General features: G+C 45.5%; 1 pseudogene; it reads right to left on the reverse strand.

The window, feature by feature from the left end:
- Positions 1-1197: 1197 nt before the first annotated feature.
- Positions 1198-1315, reverse strand: LOC124546287 (annotated as a pseudogene).
- Positions 1316-9082: the final 7767 nt, after the last annotated feature.

A 9082-nucleotide genomic window follows, 5' to 3' on the forward strand; every position in this document is an offset into this window, starting at 1 on the left:
TGGATGCCTCGCACGATGATACTTGTTGATGACCCAGCATCGAAATCTGCAATAAATTGCGGAAGGGTTGCAGTCCTGTCACGTTGAACGACTCTCATCAGTCATCGTTGGTCCCGTTCTTTTCCGGCCGCAGTGATGTCGGAGATTCGATGTTTCACCGTATGCGTGATATTGACGGTACACTCGTGAAATGGTCGTACGGGAAAATCCGCGCTTCATCGTTACTTCGGAAATGCTGTGTCCTATCCTTCGTGCACCGACTATAACATCACGTTCAAACTCATTTAAATCTTGATAACCTGCCATTGTAGCAGCAGTAACCGATCTAACTGTGCCAGACACTTTTTGTCTTGTATAGATGTTGCCGACCGCAGCGCAGTATTCTTCCTGTTTACATGTCTCTGTATTTGAATACACACGCCTACACAAATTTCTTTGGCGCTTCAGCGTAAAAATCAAGGAATATGTCAACTCTCTGACAAAATTCACATTTACATGGTTTGGTCTGCAGATGACAAGCTATCAGTGCAGGACACCTGACAGATAGTCCTGCTAAACTATATAATGTAAAATCAAGGAAAGAACAAAAACGAACAAAAGCTCTTTCTTTAGGTCTGACTTTGTTATTTCAGTTACAGCCTAAGCTATGTTCACTTTTTACGGTTTTCAATAAACAAAACCCATTGATGATGGCACAGGGGTGCCGAAACATGTTTGGGTAACAATAAAAAACAGTGTTTTGCATAAAAGGCGGAACTGATATCCAATCATCTTGTGGGGTCGTATGGGAAGTTTAATTTACGGCACTCCTATAGAGACAGTGAGAGATGTACTGGCACGGACTCTGACTGCTGCACTACAAATTGAAGAGACGCCAGGTCAGATGGGGAGTGTGTACCACAACGTGATTCATAGGTACGTTTCTTGTAACAACGTTGGTGGTCACCACTTCGAGTTGCTGTTGTAATCCATCGATACTGTTCTCTACGTGCAGTATCCGTCTTCTTCAAGCCACAAGTGGCCCATTGGGACCATCCGACCGCCGTGTCATCCTCAGATAAGGATGCGGATAGGAGGGGCGTGTGGTCAGTGCACCGCTCTCCCGGTCGTTACGATGGTTTTCTTTGACCGGAGCCGCTACTATTCGGTCGAGTAGCTCCTCAATTGGCATCACGAGGCAGGGTGCACCCCGAAAAATGGCAACAGCGCATGGCGGCCTGGATGGTCACCCATCCAAGTGCTGGCCACGCCCGACAGCTCTTAACTTCGGTGACCTGATGGGAACCGGTGTATCCAATGCGGCAAGGCCGTTGCCCGCTACGTACAGTACGCTGGACTCTTTCTCGTTTTGGAATAATGTAAACACGTAACGTTTAACGTTTATACTGACAAGTGTGCAACGGCTCCAAGAAAGCTTCCACTCGCTGGCTGTTGAGGGAGCCATCATGATGCTCATGTGGGTACCTGGTCACGTTGGTCTGACGGGAAATGTGGCTGTCGACGCTGCTCCCATGGCTGCAGTTATCATACCTAGTCCTGCTAGCTCTTCCATTCCTTTGGATGATCTCCACTTTGCCGTCTGTCGGCATATGGTGTCACTTTGGCATCACCACTGGTCTTCTCTTCACAGGTATAGCCCTGGGGAATTAAGCCTCTCCCAACGGCTTAGCCGACTTCCTCTTGGTCGTCTCGTCGCTTGATCATTTTAACTAGGCTGCGTATTGGACACCATCGTTTTAACCATCGCCATTTGTTACGTGATGAGCCCCCACCACTTTGTGCTCATTGTCATCAAGCTTTGACCCTTCGTCGTTTCCTGATTCAATGCCCTTTTTTTAAACCGCTTACGTACCAGTGTATGTTTGCCGTCTGAGTTATCGGCCGTTTAGCGAACGACGCGCGGGCTGTCGACCGCATTTTACTTTTTATCCGTTGCAGCAATATGCCAAAGGACATTTAATCTTTATTTAGCCCTATTTCCTTCCATCGATTGGGCTTTAGGCATAATCGCTCATAACTTCTTTTACTGCTTGATGTTCTACGGCTATGACATGGGGGCTTATGACTTCAGTTGCTTTTATGCCCTAAAACAAAAACGGAAAGCATAAACAGAAAAAAAAGTGCTTAAGTGGTAAGTGGATGTCTCGTTACATTTGCTTTTCAATTGCTACCTAACAACTGTACTGCATCACGTCTAATTAAGTTCCTCAAGCAGAAGTGGGTAAGTTACACCTGTGAATTGAAACCATCGTGGAACGGAAACGGTAAGTTTCAGGACATGGGTTCCTATTCCAACTATTATGTCCTTACTCCATTCTCGAAGACCTAAAAGTTTGTAGGGGTAATCTCCGAACACTCTGGTGCTGCAGAGCCTTTCAGCGGCATAAGAGCGCGTGGACAGCCGCGCCTTCTCAACCACAGACGTCACGCGGCGCGGCTCGAAGGGTCCCCGCTGAGAGAAGGAAAGGGCCACCTGCTCCTTGTAACAGACTGTGCAGCAGCTGAGCCAGCACCTCACGAAGTTTGTGTTATCTGAGGCGCCGCGTTACACCATCTCTGACACGCCTACGTTTCATTTCTCGAGCTCGGAGTGATCCTTAGCCGTGTAGCCAAATGCTAGGCCAGAACAAACATTCAGCCACCTAAATAAATGGGTCCACAACAGCCCTGTTCGTTGAGAAACGTTGGTTGAGTAACACTGATCGTTTGCGTCAAAGCGGTTCGTCATCACCTCCTCCGTGCGTCTCATTTATCTAGTCTCAGAGCATCGACGAACTCGATGCCTGTACTTTATCTCTTCGCATCGTTTCGGCTGCATAAAGGCTCGCAGTCTAACGTGCAACTTTAATGCAGAGTCTGCACTGTCATCGTACCGCACTACCTCAGCACGATAACCCGAATAATGCAAGGAATGAGAATGTTATCTACATCGACATCGCTATTGTCAAATATCTACCGTCACTGCCCTTCTCCTCTTCTACTCGCGAATGGTGAGTGAGAAGGACAACAGGCGGTAATCATCCGTATGATGGTTAATTTTTCTGATTTTCCTGCCTCAGTTCATTTCTGTGATGTCTGTGGAACGAAGTATGTTGCTTCACTCTACGATGTAGCAGTTTTAACAACGAACATCTTCGTGACGCACATCACCTCCCTTGCGCCGTTGCCACTGGAGCATGATAATCTATGTCAATATATCCACATCTACACACATACTCCGCAAACCAACGTGCGGTGCGTGGCAGAGGATACCCTGTACCGCTACTAGCCATTTCCTTTCCTATTCCCATTGCAAATAGAGCGAGGAGCCGGCCGCGGTGGTCTAGCGGTTCAGGCGCTCAGTCCGGAACCGCGCGACTGCTACGGTCGCAGGTTCGAATCCTACCTCGGGCATGGATGTGTGTGATGTCCTTAGGTTAGTTAGGTTTAAGTAGTTCTAAGTTCTAGGGGACCGATGACCACAGATGTTAAGTCCCATAGTGCTCAGAGCCATTTGAACCATTTTTGATTTTTAGAGCGAGGAAAAATCGACTATCTACATGCCGCCGTGTGAGCCCAAATTTCTCGTATCTTATCTTCGTGCGCCTCCAACGCCGATTCTCTATATTTTCTCAATCGCGTTCCTCGAAGAAAACGTCGCCTTCCCTCCAGGGATTCCCATTTGAGTTCCCAAAGCATCACTATAATACTTGCGTGTTGTTCGAACCTACCGTTTACAATTCTAGTAGCCCGACTGTGAATCATTCCGATGTCTTCCTGTAATCCGACCTGGTGTAGATCCGAAACACTCGAGCAGTGCTCAAGAATAGGTCGCACTAGCGCCCTATATGCGGTCTCCTTCATAGATGAACACTTTCCTAAAATTCTTACAATAATCCTTATCTACCACTATCCTCACATTCTCGTTCCATTTCATATCGCTTTGCAACGTTAGGCCCAGATATTTAAAGGACGTGTGTGTGTCAGGACACTAATGCTGTATTCAAACATTATGGGTTTGCTTTTCCTAAGCATCATTGTTAACTTACATGTTTCTGAATTTAGAGCTAGCTGCCATTCATCAAACCAACTAGAAATTTTGTTCAAGTCATACTGTATTCTCCAACATTCACTCAACGACGACACCTTCCAGTACACCACAGCTTCATCAACAGACAACCGCTAATTGCTGCCTACCCTGAACTCCAGATTACGTATGTATACAGAAAGTAGCAGCGGTCCCATCACACTTCCCTGGGGCACTCCACACGGTACCATTGTCTTTGATGAACACTCACCGACGAGGACAACGTACTGGCTTCTGTTACTTAAGAAGTCTTCGAGCCACTCACATATATGGGTAATTATTCCATATACTCGTACCTTCGTTAACAGCCTGCAGTGGAGTATCGCGTCAAATGCTTTTCGGTAATCTAGAAATATCGAACCTGTCGCCTTTCATTCATGGTTCACAGTAAATCACGTGAGAAAAGGGCAAGCTGAATTTCGCACGACCGATGCTTTCTAAAACCCTGTTGATTCGTGGACGGAAGCTTTTATCTCAAATGAATTTATTGTATTCGAACTCTGAATATGTCCCAGAATTTTGCAACTTACCGATGTTAAGACTATTGGTCTATAATTTTGCGGATCCTTTCATTTAGTCAGCCAATGGCCTTGCCGCAGTGGTAACACCGGGTCCCGTCAGCTCACCGAAGTTAAGCGCTCTCGGGCTGGGCTAGCACTTGGATGGGTGACCATTCGGTCTCCCCGAGCATTGTTGGCAGGCAGGGTGCACTCAGACCTTGTGAGGCCAACTGAGGAGCTGCTTGATTGAGAAGTAGCGGCTCCGGTCTCGGAAACTGACATACGGCGGGAGAGCGGTGTGCTGACCACACGCCCCTCCATATCCGCGTCCAGTGACGCCTGTGGGCTGAGGATGACACGGAGGCCAGTCGGTACCGTTGAGCCTTCATGGCCTGTTCTGGAGGATTTCAGTTTTTTTTTCTTTTAGCCTGGTTATATACAGCAGTAACCTGCGCTTGTTTCCAGTCGCTAGGGACTTTGCTCTGGGCGAGAGATTCACGATAAATACAAGCTAAGTAAGGGGGCAACGCCTTAGAATAGTCTTTGTGAAGCCAGACCTCGTGACTCATTTGGTTACTCTTCCAGTTGTTTCTCCACGCTTATTACTATGTCGGCCATATGGGAGTCTGTGCGATGGTCAAACGGCGATTTGGTTGTAACATGCTCCGGCGTGAACGGTTCATTCAACGCTAAGTTTAAAACCCGGCTTTCCTTTTGCATCTACTGCTGCCACACCAGACTGGTCAACGAGTGACTGGATGGACGCCTTAGAACCTCTTAGCCATTTTACACAGCTGCAGCATTTTTATGGTGCTCGGCCAGATCTTTAGCTGATGTATGGCGGTGGTAGTCGTATGCTTCACGCATAGATCTTTCTACAGGCGCACGAATCTATACTGACCTTAGCTTGTCGCCACAGACAGTCCCTGCAACGCGCTTGCCAAACGATGCCTGAACGAAAAGCAGCGCTTTTCTTTGGGTTTTCTCTATCACTTCCATTAATCCTCGTAAAGTTTACATAATGACGAGCAATATTCAAGAATCAGTCGACTTCGTGCGCCGTAAGCCCAGTGTTTCGGGGATGAATTATACTTCCTGAGTTTCTTTCGCTGAATTTCCGGCAATGGCTACCAACCACACATTAAAATTGCAACCAAAAGCTTGTATCGTGAAACGAAAATAGTAATAAACACAAGAGCGCAGATGAGATATAAATGAATCAAGGCATGTTACAAGCTTCTTTCCTTTCGGCCAATCTTTTTAACGTTTACAGTGATAATGCATTTCAAATTAGAAATCAGGTAATCATCCAGGAAATGAGTTAGATAAACGTACTATGTACGTACATCACTATTTACTAATGCAAGAACGTGAAGATTCCTTCCAATTAATAGTAAATCAGCTAAATAAAATACGTACAGAAAACAAAATTCATTGCATAAGACGAAAGTTATGGTCTTCCACAGCAACTACCGAATATTCTCAAAGACAGTAATTAATAAAGATGTATTTGAACAGGTGTCACATTTTAAACACCTAATATAGATGAAAAGCTGCACTGCCGGCGTGTCTGTCATCTGGAGGGCCCGAGTTCAAATTAGAGAAATTACGAAATAAATACTTTATTAAGCATATTGTAAGCGTCATACCATACACAAATAGCGCTGTTGCCAGTTTCGAACCGACAGGCTCATCTTCAGACGGCTGTTCACGTTTTGATTACGTTTGTTGTTGTTTACATTAATTGCTGTTTTTTTGTCAAGAGCTAGTTTAAACAACAATAAATGCAATGTAAACGTGAACAGCCGTCTGAAGATGAACATGTCGATTCATAATCGGTAAGGCCCTATTGGCGTAAATATGCAGCATTATTAATAGAGGACGACTACTGTTTTCTTATTTACAAGAATCAACTTGTGTTTTCACACAGCCATGGCCTCAAAAATATCCGTTTTCGAGAAAATAGCATGAAGAGAGCTTTTTCCAGGTGCATTTATTACTGAGCCACTACATTTTATTTGTGATAATATAAGAGGCGATGAAAAAGCTTCCGTTCGAAGACGGAACAGTCCAGAATCGGTACGCCAATCAGGCAAAATCGTTGTGAGCATCGAGGCAATCATCCCGTCGATGGTTCAAGTTGAAGATACATATTTGGTAAAACACCATGTCCTGCTGCATGAAGAAGTTCGTAACTGTCTGCTACGCATCCTCGTTCGACAGGAATCGTCGATTCTTCAGGACATTTTCTAAGAGGACGAAGGCGTGATAATCGCATGGGGAGAGATCAGGACGGTAGGATGGCTGCTCGAGTGCCTCCCACTTGGGTTAGCGTAACATCTCCATTACAACATTTGCGATAAGGGAACCAGCAGCAGCCCTTCGTGCACCTTTCCGCAATAGTGGTTTCCGACAGACATGCTGCTCCATACACGTTCATCATTCTCTATCTGCCGGTGATTGTCTTCGGCAGCCGAGAAAAGAATAACAGCACGTTGGACATCTTTGGACGCATTTGGTAATAACGTTGCCATATGAAACTTCCTAGCAGATTAAAACTGTGTGCCGGACCGAGACTCGAACTCGGGACCTTTGCCTTTCGCGGGCAAGTGGTAGAGCACTTGCCCGTGAAAGGCAAAGGTCCCGAGTTCGATTCTCGGTCCGGCACACAGTTTTCATCCGCCAGGAAGTTTAATATCAGCGTAGATTCCACTGAAAATCATATTCTGAAAACGTTGCCATAGTTCACATTTACCCATTTACTGCACCCGCGCCGGAAAGACTCGAATGGCACACTAATCCCTAGCTCACACGCCGGTGCTTATACAGGGTGATTTTCTTCCACCGTATACAAACTCTAGGGGTCGATCGGTGAGAGGATACGGAACAAAACAAGGCCAATGAATTTATGTCCGGAAATGCATGGTTTTTACGCTAGAAAACATTTATTCAAAAAATGGCTCTGAGGACTACGGGACTTAACATCTGAGGTCATCAGTCCCCAAGATCATAGAACAACTTAAATCTAACTAACTTAAGAACATCACACACATCCATGCCCGAGTGCGAACTTAGCGGTCGCGCGGTTCCAGACAGTAGCGCCTAGAACCGCTCGGCCACACCGGACGGCGAACATTTATTCGGTCATACGTTCTTACAGAGACTGTTGTCTAATACATGCTACACGATGCAGCCACAGTACAGATGCATGAGTAGTAGTGAGTTGGCAGCATGAGCACAACTTTAATATCAAATTGATATGCAAATTAATTAAATTGATCAATTAATCACCCCTGCCCCGACCACTGCCAGGAAGTTTCATGATCATAAGGACTATGTCACCATCACGCTGCATAAAAAGCGGTCTTGAGTCTACAGGCACACACACGAGTCGTTGATAGCGTTACTCTTTCGGGTAGAAATGCTGTCTGCAATTTGGAAGCAAGTCTATGCATTCTATCACATACTTGCGTTAGATCCTGTAGCGACGTATTTTAATGATGAATCATATTGGTGCCACTCTCAAATCTCGAAACGAGTCACCTTTTTCGAGCCTATCTGCTAAGGATCCCATACAGCAAAAACTCCAGCGCTGTTTTTTAGACAGTCCCCCTGCATCTTGAATCGAAGTCGCTTCCACAGACAGGTGTAAAGTTTCATCACCTGTACTGTAGGATGGCCATATCCAACAGACTATCAATCACATGAGAAGGTTTCTGTATTGTTCCTTCATAAGCAGTTTAATGTATTGTTTTTACAGTTGTAACACATGCAATCAGTGTACATAGCCATACACTTGGTTTTTTTCTCTACCATCTGTGTCAGCTGCTGGTAAACTGGCACTAACACGTTTCAATCCTCTGGCTCTCACAGAAAGGCCAACATCGCGTGGTATAAACTGTACAGCTACCACAACACTGTCTGGTAGAAATAAAACACAGAGGCGATATTTCTCATTGACAAAAATATGGAAGTCATCATAACATACAGAAACTGGAAGAGTTTGCGGTATTGTAGAGCGCTTACAACAGCTATTTGAAGGTGATGACCTGTACAGTTAATCTCATCGTCCCCATCGACAGGGTAGCAGATGTCTCGGTGTTCCATTTCGAAAAGCATTGTTCCTTCATTTTGCAGTCATGTGCTCGATTACTGTTCCAGTGTTGACCATCACTAGAAGGTGCTGTTCACAAGACACAAGAGGTAGTATAAATGAAAAGAAGTACTGTCACCTTATTGGTGAAAAAAATAAAAACATGTGGAGGGCACTGGAGCATATGGAAATAGGACCAGTCTGTAGCACTGAGGAACGCTACCAAACAACTGTATGGAGGTGATGACCTATACGTTTATCCCATGCTTCACAGCGACAAGTAGCAGATATCCCGGGTTCTGCCAAGGCTCCCTCCATTTCAAACGAGTGGTGTCAGTCAATCATTATGCAGTAATCATCAGCATACCCAGTGGACGTCCAGGATGGGAAAGACACCACTGATATGGAACGATGCACTGTAAT

The sequence above is a fragment of the Schistocerca americana genome, chromosome 8, assembly GCF_021461395.2.
Source record: "Schistocerca americana isolate TAMUIC-IGC-003095 chromosome 8, iqSchAmer2.1, whole genome shotgun sequence".
Lineage (NCBI taxonomy): Eukaryota > Metazoa > Arthropoda > Insecta > Orthoptera > Acrididae > Schistocerca > Schistocerca americana.